This window comes from Quercus suber, unplaced genomic scaffold (genome assembly GCF_002906115.3).
Source record: "Quercus suber isolate HL8 unplaced genomic scaffold, Cork oak 2.0 scaffold_344, whole genome shotgun sequence".
Taxonomy (NCBI): Eukaryota; Viridiplantae; Streptophyta; class Magnoliopsida; order Fagales; family Fagaceae; genus Quercus; species Quercus suber.
In genome coordinates, this window is record NW_027069796.1 from 453,471 (window position 1) to 470,178 (window position 16,708).

General features: G+C 34.5%; 1 protein-coding gene, 1 non-coding gene and 1 pseudogene across 2 annotated transcripts in view; 1 reads left to right on the forward strand and 2 right to left on the reverse strand.

The window, feature by feature from the left end:
• LOC111998487 (MLP-like protein 28) overlaps window positions 1-16,708 on the reverse strand; it is a 37,533-nt gene that overhangs the window by 13,917 nt on the left and 6,908 nt on the right.
• Window positions 1,596-15,844, forward strand: LOC111998491 (uncharacterized; annotated as a pseudogene).
• Window positions 12,249-12,387, reverse strand: LOC111998500 (small nucleolar RNA Z247). The gene has a single exon (XR_002881479.1). It is a non-coding gene; the product is annotated as a small nucleolar RNA Z247 (small nucleolar RNA).

A 16,708-nucleotide genomic window follows, 5' to 3' on the forward strand; every position in this document is an offset into this window, starting at 1 on the left:
ATGTGGGATCATAGGATCATATGATCAAAATCCTGATTTTGACAACTATGACTTTGCATTTGCTTCTTCGCTCAAACATGTTATGTCACAAAATTATTCTATAGAGCAATTAATCATATATATTCTTAAATGCTTAATCAATAAGAATGCAATTTGTCTTAGTGTAAATAGTGTTTGAATCTCAAATCTTTTATTCATCAAAAGACTTTACTAGTTGAACTAAATGTAACTCATAAGGAATCGGCTTTCTTCTTGCTATTCAGCATTTACAGGTAGCAAAGCTCAGAATGAGTTATTTTGATACTTAAATGTAATAAGATAAACTGATATTTTCCAAACAACAAATTTACGAAGGTAAAATTGATCATACCATAGGATGAAAAGCCGAAAAGGTATACTTCATCTTAAAACAATTTCTCATGCCGGTGTCCCCCTGTTTGATGAGAATTTTTATTTTTATTTTTAATCTTATCACATTAGATTAGACCGCAATCAGCTTGTCTACAAATTGAAAATGAAAGGACAACCCTTCATAATGCTAAAGAACAACAAATAATGTTTACTAATCAGCTGAAAAAAAAATCAAAGTGGAGTAACAACTAACAAGTGACAGCCCACTTAATCATGCCGCCAGGCCAATAAGATTGTTCACATCACCTCGAGTAATATTTAATCATGGACAAAATTAGATACGTTGGATAGACTAATGTAAAAAAATCTTTAATAAAAATATACCAATGGCTTAAATCAGGGACAAACCCAAAAGGGGGACATAAGGGGGCCAGGGCCCCCCCCGGGCTGACTTTGACCTTGTAGAACGGATTTGAATCCTCTCCATTTCTAGAGACATTAAGAGTGTTCATACAACGGCCATAATTTAGAGTGGAGCAAATCTAGGGTCAAGATGCAACTAACTCATTAATTCTAATTTAGTTTAACTATAATTTTTTTTTTTTTTTACAAGATAAAAATTATGTTATAGCCAAGGGAGTCAATACCGTACTGGAGGCTGTACCGGTTTGGCCAGCGGTACGATATATTTCGGATATCGGTCAATACCGGTGTACCGTTTCGGGTTTATCGCTATTTTATATATATAAAACCAAAATTCATATAAGTTATTATATATATATATATGTATATATAACCATTTTATCTCATTTAAAATGTTAATCTCTAGTTAAAATTTCAACTAGGTAATATTAATAATATTAGGGAATTGATGTTCCTACTTCTTTAATAATAATAATGATAATAATAGTAATAGTAATAATATCACAGTCAGTAAAGTTTGACAGTGTTAACCCAAAAAAAAAAAAAAAAAAAAGTTTGACAGTACAAAAACATTTTTCACTTATTAAAAGTTAAAATGCCATTTGAAACTTCTTTGGGTTAGAAAAAAAAAAAATCAAATTTGAAATCTCATTGATAACCATTCACGTGGGTGTGTCAGAAGGCATACTGCCATAAGTTACAAACAAAAAGGAAACCCCATTTACATTTTGCTTTTTACTATTAAAAGTCACAACAAAACAAACAACTAAAGCCTTTAGAAACAAAAACTTAAAAACTGAGAGAGACAGACGGATGGAGGGATGGGCGTGAAGAAGAAGAAGAAGAAGAAGAAGAAGAAGAATGGCTGGTCACTTTCGGAACAGTGCTGGCGATGGCAGTATTATGGGTTACATGGTATTTTCTTTTATCGTTAAACACCTTTTTCCTGTTTTTCATTCACCGTCCGGTATTCTTTTTCCGGCCGGTATCCGATTTTTTTCCCGGCTTTTCCGGTACAACCCGGTAAGCTCCGTTACAAAAAGCGGTACGAAATTGCCGTGTTTCTGTACCAGCCAAGGTGCCGGTACGAAAAATTCCGGCTGTACCGGCCGGAACGGTACGATATTGACTCCATTGGTTATAGCATAATATAAGTGTATATGTGTGTAGAGTTCTCTATTAGAGACTTGAACTCCAATTCTTACCCTCCTATCCCACAAGTATTTATACTTGTGTAGTGAACATTGCACTTAAGAGTGCATGGTGGTTAGTTTAACTATAGTTAAATTTTGAATGAGTTAACAAAATCTATATCCTAGATTTACTACACAAGTACACACTGAATCAAGACCATCAAATAAACACTCTATTTTACTTTGAAATGGGGGTCCATATCCTTGCAGAATTCAGGGCTTTTGCATCAATTTAGGCTTTTTGTATCAGTGTAGGCATTTTATAAATGTACTAGTCTAAATTACATCAAGTGTCCCATGAATTTGGTAGAACCACGTGAAAATATTCAATGCATCCGCATTATTCTAGGCTATTTAGGAATATATAATAGACTAAATTCGGGCATCCGAATCAGTCTAGGCTATTTAGGAATGTATAAAGTCTAAATTACATCAAGTTTAGGCTATTTAGGAAATATAAGTCTAAATTACCTCGAGTGCCTGATGACTCTGGCCTTGAAAAACTATGTGAACAAAATTCGGGGCATCTGCAACAATCTAAGTTATTTGACCTTTTAAGCCAAATTCTAATTCTCATCCCAATCCTGTTGCAACAAACTTGCGTGTCCGGTATTGCATTAACAAAGAAAAAAATTTACTTTAAGGTTTTATAACTCTTATTATAAATTACCACACGTTTGGCAATTTCAATAAAAAGTTTTGAAATAGGCTGATATAGCTGATATTTGGAGAAGTACTAATACCGATTTAATGGCCAGTAGAGTATATTTCTCTGATACGGTCGGTATTGGTATGATATTGACTTAATTTTTGTTAAGCCAATTAAGACTCCGATTGATAGAATTAACAAGTTTTAAATCTAAGTTGTTAATTATATTTATTATGAATAAACCTTGTTCAAACAAACGAACATCAATATCATGTCAATATCATACACAACGGAATAATAAATAAGACAAGATATGATAACCTAGGAAAACCAATGAAATGAACTAGTTTCACAGTAAAAAACTTGAGGGGAAACCTTCCCGAAAAGTAATTCACTATAATAAAGAAAAGTTTTAAATCTAGTACAAAACATTTGTCCCTAGACTCTACAATCCCCGTAAATGAACTTACAGCAAAAACCTTCCACCGATTCAAAACCTCTAAACTCTTCAATATATGAACGCCACTCTTTTGCACAATTTTCAGTACGTGACTAATCAATGATGCACGGATCTCAGTACGTGACTAACTCCAGCAACTTGAATAAGGTTGTTGGCTACTAAGTTCTTCACTTCATTAATAATGAAGATCAAGAAGTACTTGATTACAAAATCCTAAGGCGCAAAAGAAGCAATAACTTCTTGCAGAGAGAATAAGGCACTAAGTCACTGTTTGCATATGCTCTCAATGTATGACGGCCTTTAAAATAAGCCTTATATATGTTTAGGGTTGTGAGAAAAGAAACTCTACACATACATGTCAGCATGGGCTGAAAATCAGATTTGAAAATTCAGATTTCATAGATTTTAACAAATTCAGCTTCTGTCGAGTTTCTGTTAAGATTTGTTCTTAAATCTTGATAGACACTCTTTCTGTTGAGGTATCTGTTGATCTTTAATGAACAACTTTTCTTCACTTGTTTCTTGGTCTAATCTTCATGGCTTTAATACTTGACTTGAACAACATGTTGCTTGAGGCCAAAATGGGCAAATGCCATTTTCAAGCAAACAAAGCAGCATTTTGCCCAATTTCCCAAATTAATTAGGTAAATGCCCTTCTTTTGAAACTCGATTTTCTCAAAATTGAGTTTAAAAAAAAAAAAAAAAAATTCTAGAGCCCTATAGTGGCGTTTTAATTAAAGAGCCTTATAGTGGCGTTTTAATTAAAGAGCCTATAGTGACATTTTAAGAACTTATAGTGGCGTTTTGGAACTCGAGCTCTATGAACTCGAGTTCCATGCAAGTTTTTTATTTATCTATTTTTTAATCTATAACTCGAGTTCATGAAACTTGAGTTCCAAAACGCCATTATATGCTCTTTAAAACGTCACTATAGGCTTCTTAAAACGCCATTATAGGGCTTAACTCGATTTTGAGAAAATCGAGTTTAAAAAAAGGGGCATTTCCCTAATTAGTTTGGGAAATGGGGCAAAATGCAACTTTTTTTTTTTTTTTGTGTGAAAAGGGCATTTGCCCATTTTCTCCTGTTTCTTGAAATACTAAACCCATTCTAAATCTACCAAATTACAAGTAAAATGTATTTTGTCAAAGGATTAGTCAATTACATAAAGTATGTTCCTAATAGTTTTGACATATATGTATACTTTCAAATACTTTGATACAAATTTGAGAAAACTTTGGTTTTATCCCAAACAAGCAATGGATTAATTAATCAATTGTAGAAAGTGGAAATTCCATTTATAACCTACGTTTAACCTCCCAATAAGGGCAAAAACTTCATTTTATGACATGAGGACAAAAGTGTAATTTTGAATTTTTGGATTTTCAAATACTTGATTGAAAAGAATCTAGAAGCCCCGACGATTAGAAGAAAAAATTATCTGCTTAAAATCAAGCCACAAGATTACAAGATATAAGCAAATCAAGAATTTAACGGTTAATATACATTCTTGTGATTAAGGTTTTTTTTTTTTTTTGATAAGTTCTTGTGATTAAGGTTGAATAGGTATTATTATGAATTTTTTTTCGGAGATAGGTAGATGTAGCACGGGAGAAGGAGGGGAATGGAGCTTGAATCAAGATTTTAATTGTTAATATACATTCTTGTGATTATGATTGGTTATCTAAAGAATTAACTATAATTTATTATGTGTCATAGTCCCACTGGTTTAGGCTTAGGACAAGGGTGCAAATGCATGTATTGGATAATTGCTAGTTGATAATAGCTTTCGTTGAACTTTTAATTAATTACCTTAGAAATAAGATTTTTTATTTTTTTTAAAAATCTAAATAATACACTAGCACTATTTGAAAAAAAATTATAAATAATACATTAAGGGGGGGGGTGGGGGGAGGGGGTCAAAGTTTTCCATCGAATTTCTAATGTTGTTTCTAAGCACTATTTGACTTAAAGGCTAAGAATCAAGTCCTTATCTAAAAGCCCGACGTAAAAAATGAGAGAGATAGAGATACTAGACCTAATCCAACCTCAAAGTGTCATTAAAATAGAACTTCAGTGTTGTTTCACAAAATTTTCACTAGTTTTCTTGATTTTTCTAATTTTCAAATTATTCTACTCATTTTTTTGGAGATAATTAAAAGAAAGATAATTCTAGCATACTGAGGAGATTGTAATTCACTCAAACTCATCAACCAAGGTTTCTTCCCGTTATAAATTGAAAATTGGTACACAATTCCAAAACTCACTAGAAATTCAAAGAAAGCTCTTAAGAATACTGTAAGTCTGTAACGTGGTTGCTAATTCTTTTGGTTAAAACACAAACTTTGCCTCAAAAGACATGAAATTCTTTGCTCTCTATACCCCAAAATACCAATTGTTTTCTATTTCTTAAACACCAAAGCCTTAGGGCCTATTTGGTACATGTGTTTAAAAAATGAAAATTGTTGTTTGAAAACATTTGTGTAAATATATGTGAGTGAAAAAGTGCGTTGAAATGCGTGAAATGTTGTTTAAAAACTGAAAATGGTTGTTTGAAATCACTAACCAAACACCCCTTTATTGTCGAATAACCAAAGCCTAACTAATCATCTAGTCATTACTTTGTGCATGTAGGTATAAAACCCGAAGCCCAAACCCAAATCTAGTCATTAGGATCAAAGATGCTTGTTTTGGAATTAGGATTTTGATATACTAAGACATTTTTAACATTAAAAAAAAATGTTTTCAAGGTTGTAACAGCCAAATTTTATGTTATTAAATCTTTTGTGACATGTGTTAATGTTGGAATTGTATGACATTACTATAGCTACAATGTTCTTACTTATTTTATTGGTTGGGCTAGATGCCTAACACCTTTTCACTTTATAAGTTAGCCTCCCATCTCAAATAGAGATGGACACAAAGGGGAGCCCAAGGGGGCCTGGGCACCTCTAGCCCAAAGAAAAAAAAAGGAAATTTTTTTTTATTGGTTATATATATATATATATATATATTTCTAGAGCTGCACTTCCCTCTTCCAAAAACTTAGATTCCTTCCCTTTTAACTAACCTAACTCATCTAGAAACTATCAAACTCAAAAACTTAACAAAAACAAAACTTTAAAATAAAAAATAAAAAATTCTAATTAGCCCAATATTAGAGTACTAGATCAGATGTTCTAAATAATAAATATTTAGTATTTAGAACAGCAAATACCAAAAACACTATTATATGAGATATTTTAAATGCTATATTAAAGTAGAAAAAGTAAACTTTGGTTTGTGAAAATAAACTTTTTTTTTCTTTTTTTGTGGCAACAGCTAATGCTCTTAAGAAACAATATTATTTTGTATTATCTTTTCTTTGTTGGTAGATGATTACATCTTAATGTGTTAAGAAATAATGATTTTTTGTATTTATTTTGATATTTTGTTAGTACTATATGAATACCTATTCAGATTTTTTTTTTCTTACGCTTCGCACCCCATAGCTTGAAATTCTAGGTTTGTCCCTGATCTCAGATTAATGGTTTAGCTAGTTCTTATAGTGTAATTTTTGTCTTTTTAGAATCTAACTAGGACTCAAAACTATGTAATTATAGATTAATCATAATCAAACCAAATCTCCATTGTTAAGTGAAAGAAAAATATTGAAGTTACAAAATTTTTTGTTACAAAATAACTTACAGATTGATGTTGCAAGTATATGATTGTTGCAACTTTTGACAATATATGAATGTTTGAATCAATTCTGACTAGTGACACGTTAGTTTATAAAGCATATGCAGTAAATTATGTAATATTCCTAGTATCACTTAAGTGAATTAGTCATGTTAAACCATGAGAATAATGGATTTTAAATGTAAAAAAATTAATATAGAATATTAACAAAATTGATGGTTAATATAAAAATGCCCATATAAAAGTTTTGCCATAGGACTAAATTGTATTGGGCCGACCATGTTACCAAGTATTTGGGACAGGTATATTTTTCCCTCAGAAATAAAATTTTTAGGTCGTGGTCGCTAAATGGTATTTTTCTTGTAGTACCACAAACAAAAACAAGGACTACTTTCTACTACATAAGAGACTTGAAATTAACTTGTCATTCTATTATGCATATATTTTAGTTTGGATTTTCACATTTTATTTTAGATTTATGCTTTGGCCCAACATCAAATCTTGGTTCCAGTCCATAACGTAACAATTATTTTTGAGAGTGATTGATACTTCAAAGAACAGGATCCTTTCAATTTCATTGGAATTGATGTACTTCATATCCTTGACAATCTATGCTCAATAAAAATTTTATTTGTCATACATATGGAGTCCAGTAAAGCTCACCAGCTTTATTGAAGTAATAGTAGAAATGCAGAAGGCTTTTATCATCTTCTATTAGCGTTGAGAAGATATATATGCTTCAATGGCCTTGGTCCAACCAGGCAGAAAGTCGAGGTACGTAGCGAGCTGGCACCTCCTGATTTGCATATTTGACTTCATGTTCTTCATAATGTCCAGGAGGCTACTTCACATGGGATGTGTCCTAGACAGGCTTGGTGCAGACACCTTTGGGTCTCTAGACTCTCTACACCTGAATACAGATGGGATGTTCCCCAATCATATTCCCAACCCTGAGGAAAAGACTGCCATGGCACTAACTCGAGCTGCAGTGTTACAAAACACTGCTGATCTTGTTGGGATAGTTTTTTTATACTGAAGTAGATCGTAGCGGTGTTGTAGATAATAAAGGCAACCCAATCAATGGGGATAAGCTCATTGCACTCATGTCAGCCATTGCACTGAGGGAACACCCAGGAACCACAGTGACTGATGCTCGTACAAGCATGGCACTTACTAGATTTAATGTAATTAGAGGGGGTCATCATTGCTTATATCGGGTTGGTTACAGAAATGTCATTGATAAGAAAGTTCACCTTAACGAGGATGGTATTGAAACATATCTTATATGATGGAAACATCTGGTCATGGTGCACTTAAAGAGAATCATTTATTTGGTGACTGTTAGTTCTATAGTTTATGCATCTCTATGTTTTTCTTGGTATTCAATTAGACTTAAATTACCTATCAAAAAAAAAAAAAAAGACTTAATTAAATATAATTTTACACTAATTACAACTTATCAACTTAACATTTGTGAAAAGAATTGTAAAATTATTGTATATTTGAATTTATTAAGTTAATATTGTTGGTGTGGGTGTGTGTTCCAAACACTTTTATTCTTATTTATTTTTTAGTCATTGGAAATTTATGAGTAAAATAGCCATTGGGCAATTATGAAAAAAAATAGCCGTTGGGCAATTATGATAAAAATAGCCATTAGGCAATAATTGATAATATAGCCGTTGGGCTTTTAAGGATTATTAGTAAAAGAACAAAGATAATATATGAGGTAAATCTTATGCTCCCAGACACTCAACGTTGGGAGTTGCTTTCATATATATAATCAGATTAGTTACGTAGGATGAATACAAAAGAATACATTTGAAATACAAATTGCAGATGAGATAACATTTGGATGAGATATGAAACTGTTTTGGCTTATCTTGAACTGTTCTTATCTCTTGCAATATTTGAATCTGAATTAATCTGATCTGCTGTATTGTTTGAGTCCTTATCAGATTGTTGTGCTTCAATATCCCCTCGCAAGCTCAACGGGGAAGGACACACGTGGAACTTGGAAATAAGCCAGTGGAAACGGGACGAAACAAGCGGTTTGGTGAAGACATCCGCTAATTGATCCTTGCCAGAAATGAACCGGACTTCCAAGGCCTTAGCAGCAACTTTATCTCGAACAAAATGGAAATCAATTTCCACATGCTTGGTTCTTGCATTAAAGATTGGATTACCAATGAGATACATTGCACCAATATTGTCACACCACAACCGAGGATGATGGGATTGATGGAGACCAAGATCACGCAACAGAAACTGGAGCCAGAGCAATTTAGCAGTGGTATTTGCAATAGCCTTGTATTCAGCCTCTGTGCTTGATTGAGCCACAGTAGGTTGCTTCTTAGAGCTCCAAGAAATTAAGTTGTCACCAAGATAAACACAAAAGCCACTAGTGGACCGCCTATCATCTGGACATCCAGCCTAATCGGCATCAGAAAGGGCACCAAGGCGAGTGGATGAAGAGCGTTTTAGTAGAAGACCATGAGTGAGAGTATGCTTAAGATATCTCAAAATTCTCTTCACTACTTGCCAGTAAGTGGTAGTCGGTCTGTGCATAAATTGACAGACACGATTAACTGCAAATGACAAATCGGGTTGAGTGATTGAAAGATATTGTAGAGAGCCAATAGTGCTGCGAAACAGAGTAAGATCAGGAAAGATAGCACCATCAAATGCAGAAAGTGGCTTAGCATTTGACATCAGAGAGGAAATTGGCTTGCATGCGACATATTTGTGCGGTTAAGAAGATCAATGATATAACGGCGTTGAGATAACAAAACACCATCTGGATGCTTAAGAACTTCAATGCCGAGAAAATAGTTTAACTCACCAAGATCTTTAACAGCAAAATCTCTCTGAAGTAGATTGAGAAGATCATCAATTGCCAAAGGATTTGAGCTGGTGATAATGATATCATCCACGTATATGAGCACATACATAGTGAGGGAATTTGAGAGGAAAGTGAAGAGAGATGAGTCAGCTCTAGAGGTAGTAAAGCCAAGCTCCAACAACTTGCCACTCAAGCGCGAAAACCATGCACGAGGCGCTTGTTTGAGACCGTAGATGGCCTTGTTCAATTTGCATATGTGGTTTGGCAGGGATGGATGATGAAAACCTGGAGGTTGGAGCATATATACTTCTTCAGATAAGTTGCCATGAAGAAAGGCATTTTGTATGTCAATCTGACGCATAGACCAACCAGTTGAGATAGCAAGTGAGAGAACAACTTGAATAGTTGTGGGTTGGACAACGGGACTAAAAGTTTCACTAAAATCAATTCCGGCTTGTTGGTGAAATCCTTTGGCTACAAGGCGAGCCTTATAACGCTCAATTGTGCCATCAACTCTTCTTTCGATTCGGAAAACCCATTTACAACCCACTATACTACGAGCTCTTGAAGGAGGAACAAGACTCCAAGTGTTATTTTTTAACAAGGCATGAAACTTGGCTTCCATAGCAGTGCACCACTCAGGAAATTTCGCTGCTGTAGAATAACAGGTGGGCTCAGATGGAGACATCAAAGACATTAGAGCTCGAGGAACTGGGTATTGGATAATCCCATCATGAAATTGTTTTGGTTTGGTGATCAAATTCTGTGACCGAGTCACCATTGGATGAGTATGAAGTGGAGCTGAAACAGAGGATTGAACTGATGAAGGTGCAGTGTGATTTGATGAGCTGTTGGTTGAAGAAGCATCATTGATTCTAGCACGATCAGAACATGATGGACTGGTATTGTTGGTTTGAGATTTGAGATGTGAAGTAGGACATGTATTAGCAACCTACAAAGATGTTAGTGGAACAATAATAGAAAGTGGAACAATATTAGAAGTGTTGGGCTGTAAAGAAGTAGGTGAAAGTGTTTTATTGGCAAAGGGAAAGGTAAATTCATCAAAGAGCACATCATGTGATATATAAATGCGACCAGTGGGTATATGTAGACATTTATAACCTTTATGATGTGAACTATAGCCAAGAAAAATGCATTGAAGAAAGCGAAATTGAAGCTTGTTATTGTTGTAGGGACGAAGATGAGGGTAACATGCACACCCAAAAACTTTTAAAAATTTGTAGTCAGGTTCTTGATGAAACAATTTGTGAAAAGGTGATTGATGGTCCAGATTAGGAGTGGGCATGCGATTAATGAGATAACAAGCTATAAGACAAGCATCATCCCAAAGAGAGGTAGGAAGAGAACTGTGTGCAAGTAAAGCAAGGGCAGTTTCAATAACATGACGATGTTTTCTTTCAACACAACCATTTTGTTGATGAGTATGTGGGCATGAAACATGGTGAGTGATGCCAATTTGTTTAAACAAAGTGTTTAAAGATCTAAATTCACCTCCCCAATCAGTTTGAACACTGAGAATTTTAGCATTAAAGCGACGTTCAACTTGACTTTGAAATTGCTTAAAAACATGAAAAACATCAGATTTTGCTTGAATGGGATACAACCAAGTGAATCGACTATAGGCATCAACAAAGGAGACATAATATTTATTGCCTGAAAAGGAAACAGTTGGGGATGGACCCCATACATCTGAAAATAGCAATTCTAAAGGCCTAGATGCAACAAAGGTAGAAGAATTAAAAGGTAACTGATGACTTTTGGCTTGAGAGCATGCAGAACACATTGCCAAAGTTTTTTTTGTAGAAACTGGGAGTTGAAACTTGGATAACACTTGACAAACAATACGAAAGTTGAGATGTCCTAAATGAAGATGCCAATTTGCAGCAGATGCTCTTTCTCCAAGTAGAGCATGTGGTGGAGTGGTTGGAGATGAACGTGAAAAGAGAGGATATAGCCCTTGCTTAAGAGGTCCGCGGTGGAGGATTCTCCCGGTTGTGAGATCCTTAATCAAAAAGAAGTTAGCATGAAACTCAAAAAATACAGAATTGTCTTTAGCAAATTGACTAACAGAGAGAAGATTTTTGCAAGCATTAGGAACATATAACACATGTTTTAAAGAAAATGAGTGATTAGGTGTAGAGAGAGATGCATTTCCAATATGTGAAATAGGCAAACCTTGACCATTGTCGATCGTGATCTGATCAGTGCCAGGATATGCTTCAGAGCTCACATTGAGATTAGAGAATTCTGGTGTAAGATGGTGTGAGGCACCAGTACCGGGATACCAGTTGTCATCCTGAATAGCAGATGGTGAGGAGTAAAAAGCTTGGGCAGTTGCAGGTGGATCAGCTTGATAAGAATGATCAAATCTGTGGTAGCAACTTATAGCAGTGTGACTGGGTTTGTTGCAAACTTGGCAAACAACACGTGGAGTCCCAGAGAAAAAGGGATTGCTGGATGACTTTGAGGAGCCACGACCACGTCCTCTTGTGCCTCAACCATTTTGATTTGAAGAGGATCCACGTCCATAGGAACTACGCCCACCACGACCACGATTTGTGGTATTTCGAGTTGCCATGGGGCAGTTGAGAATGCTAACTCAGCAGCTGATTGTTGCTGTTCCAAGCGCTGCTCATGAGCAAGGAGATGCCCATATAATTCATCAAGAGAAAGGGGGTCCACCCAAGTGGTGACAGAAGTGACAAATGGGTCGTATTCAGTTCCTAAGCTAGCAAGAATATAGGAGCTCATTTCAGTATCTGAGAGAGCTTGTCCAACTGCAGCGAGTGTGTCTTCAAGACTACGCATTCTTTGAAAATAATCAGTCACATTTGAGTTACCTTTCTTTGAGGTAGCTAATTGGTATTGGATTTGCATCACACGAGGCCAAGATTGGGAGATAAACATACGTTCAAGAGCCACCCATAGAGTGCGAGAACTATTGCAGCCAAGAACCTGAGATAAAATGGACTCTAAGAGGGATGCAATCAATGTGCTGAGAATAAGTTGATCTTGTTGTTGCCAAGCAACATATTCAGGATTTGGAATAAGAATAGGCTGATTTGATCTAGTGACAGGATTAGAAATAGTGGAAGAAGGTGCTGTTTTGGATCCATCAATATAGCCAAATAAGTTTTGAGCATTGAGATGAGTAACAACTTGGTATTTCCAAAGGAGATAATTGTCTTTGGTGAGGGTAAGGCGAATTGGATGATTTGATAGTGTTTGAACAGGGAGAGAGAGAGTGGTGACAGTGGAGGAGTTAGTTTGATTTGTGGAGGAGCTGGAATTAGAGGAACTCATGACATTAGTCGTAAATGCTCTGATACCATAAAAGAACAAAGATAATATATGAGGTAAATCTTATGCTCCCACACACTCAACGTTGGGAGTTGCTTTCATATATATAATCAGATTAGTTACATAGGATGAATACAAAAGAATACATTTGAAATACAAATTGCAGATGAGATAACATTTGGATGAGATATGAAACTATTCTGGCTTATCTTGAACTGTTCTTATCTCTTGCAATATTTGAATTTGAATTAATCTGATCTTCTGTATTGTTTGAGTCCTTATCAGATTGTTGTGCTTCAATAATTAGTAACCAATAATTATAGACTACTATCTTCATAAGTAACCTATATAATACTTATCATAACATATTTTCTAAAAGGTCTTTTTACTACTCTATATTTTTAGATATACACAAGTCTACTATCTTTCTTTCCCACATATTTTTTCTACAAGAATATTTGTTCTAAGGAAAGGTAATAGAGGTTTGTTTTCAAACCTTTTGTGAGTGGAAGTGCGTACATCACAAAGGTCGATGCTATAGTCTAATCCTGGGGGGTTATTTGGCCAAGAGAGGCAATCGCACCAAATTTTACTTTGGGTGGCACAAATCAACCTTTAAGGATAACGCTTTCACAGCGTGATTCTATAGTATTGTGAGATTGTTCTAAATTCTATTTTTATTTTATGTTCTTGCTAATTATTTGGGATATTATTTTTGTATCAAAACTTGTTTATTCACTAAAATATTTCCAACAAATAATCCTAACAAAATAAATTTCACAACTTTTTACAAAACATAGTAAAAAATTAGATATGAGTTTATTACTAATTAAGCCTCTTCATGAAATAGTTATAGCTTTTGAGTTTGATACTCTAGCATGGTACGATGTAACTTTATAAGAGATGCTTGTAATATTTTATACATGTATCTTTATAAATCAAGTGTAAAAGCAATCTGTCAAGAGAGAAATTGGATTCAAATCCTCATCTCACTTATTGTAAGCAACCATCAAGAAAAGTGTAATTAATAATTGTCTTCTTAAGTCAAATCCCAAGTCTTCTACTCTGTTGGATAGGGTCTTACATGGTGGTAAAAATCATCATCGAAATGGTACAGACGAAGCTTGTAGGATCGGGTGAGGGGATTGGTAGTGTCATAAAAATCTAGAAGAACATTGGGAATCGGGAGAGTTGACGATGAATATTATCTCCGAGCCTAGAGACGCAAAGGAAAAAGGTGTGCAAGCAATCGAAACATTTCGAAGCTACATTAAGGTACTTTTATATCCTATTACACATATTTAAGTTATAATGCATAGTTTATATTATCCAATAAAAAGGTGGTTTTTTATTTTTATTTTTATTTTTATTTTTTTAAATTACAACGAACTACTTATTCACTTGTAGGAAGGACAACTTAATGGGTGGGAATTAGACTCATGTGGGGACTGTTGGGTAAGCGAGGGTGCCTTGTAGACTCTAATGACACACCGGCTGCCGTTGATGCTCACATGTACAGGCGCAAATAAAATTAGAATTTATAATAAGATATATAAAATCTCATTATATAATTGTAAGGTTTAGTTTCTATGTGAATCTTCATAATGCTGCAAATTCAGGGTTAAAGTTTCCGATGAAGAACACGGTGAACATGGTTGGGTGCACATTTGGCAAAGCATTCACAATCCAAATATAGCTGTAAATATGCAATCCGTGGTGCCAGGTGGCTGCCAATCCATGACAAGAGATCTTAGAGACAAGTATGATTAGAATTATATAGTTAAATGATTAAATTTACCATATTTTAATAATTTGAACTTTTAAAACAATCAACAATTTAACATGGTATTAAATTTACCATTTATTTCTAACAATTACCTCACATTGTCCCTTCATTGCCCATACAAATATTTATTAATTGTTGTTTTGTTTATATGATTTACGATTTTCGATCTTTGTAGGTTTCTCATGGCAAGTGGCCGAATGGATTGAATCCTTGACATCTCTCAGATTGACAATTTTGGTACCATCCTTCAAGCTCCATTAACCATTGAAACAAAACAAAGGTCAAGATATGGTAAAGCGGTTGAGCCAATTAAACTTCTCGTGTTCCTTTTTACTTTTTAATTTAATTAGGGTCTGTTTGATTTGAACATCACTCACAAATCAGTTCTCAAAATTCAATTCCCATCACTCAAAAGTCTAACCTATATCTCATATCTTATACTCTAATTTTCTCTTGACTTACCCAGCTGTAAAGTTGTAATTTTTAACTATGTTTTGTTGGCTTTAATTCCGTGTCAAATTTGATTGTATTCTGTCAATCTTTTCTTTGTATGTTTGTGGGATTTAATGTGAGGGTTAAGTATGAGAGCCTGGTGAAGAATTGTGAAGATAGTGAAGTTCGTGATTTGCTCGCGACTGACTCACGAGTGGACAACTTGCAAAAGGTTACATGAGAAGCACATGCTAGATATTGAATAGTCTTTTGCCAAACTGTATTTCTTAAGTCATTTCGTGGCTTGGTCAACTCGTGAGTGACCTGGGAAAGTCTTTGCCTGGATGATTTTAAAGAGTTCTTTTCTCATTTCTTTACCCACACTATATAAGCTCACATTACCCACAAAATTGTAAGGAGACTTTCAGAGAGAAAACCCTAGCAATATGAGTGTTAAGAGAGGTTGTGGTGCATGTGTGAAGTATTGGAAGAAGTCATTAACTGGCAGATGCAATTTGGAGCTAATTGCGGGATCTGGATAATTAGGGAAGAAATGACTTGGTGAAGTCAATTGGTAGCTGGAACTTGGAGGGTTCAAGTACAGTGGATAGATTAGGCTTGAAGGGACTTTTTGATATCCTTGTACTCCAACTTTATTCACTAATGGATCATGTCAGCTTGGAGGGCCGCAATGAGGTTTTTCGTTGAGTATTTCGGTTTTCTCTTTGATAACACATCTTAGTGTTATCTTATGTTTGCATCTTTTTTCCCTTACTATTTGTGCTTTACATTTATTCTTTATTGTTTATGTTTATGCACTAGAGAGTTGTTCCGGTTTATTGCATTTCATTTACTTTTATTTCGCACTTAGTTATGTAAAGTAAAAGCAATTTATTCATAAGTTTAAAATTGGGGGTTGTTTGTTCTGTTTAGACCTCTATAAATCAGATTCATTTAATCTAATTAGTTAGCCAAGTAGTTACTTAGGTTAATTATTCAGATCTAGGTTAAACTCATTCAATCATATTACTTAGTGTGGAAAAGTAAAGAAGACAGTAATATGATGACTCAGGAAAACCAATAAAACTAATAGTTTCAAGAGAAAAAATTTGGGAAGGATTTAACCTAGCTGTCTTCAAGGTAAACAAATTTATTGTGATAGAATGAAAGTTTATAATAGATTTTCTACCTAAAATCTAAAGCTACTTCTTGTAGATCTTACTCACACAACCACGTGAAACTCCGAATTCACAAACTCTTCTATCTAAATTTGTCGCACACAAACACCTACTTTTGTGACTCTGAGATCCCACTCAAAGTTTTAAATCATCAGCTATGTATGATATTGTAGTATCAACTTCAGATTTACCAATTCTAATAATGTGTAGATGGAATTCCAGTAGTGACTTTGAAAAGAGAAGGCATAGTATCTTTTAGATTTCACAAAAATACTTCCAAAGTTAAAACAAAACGTGCCTTAGAGTTTCCTATATATACTAGGAGAATTAGATCTGAAACCCTAATACCTTATGGGCTTAATGGACTGATGAGATTTAATTAAATTCTACAGAA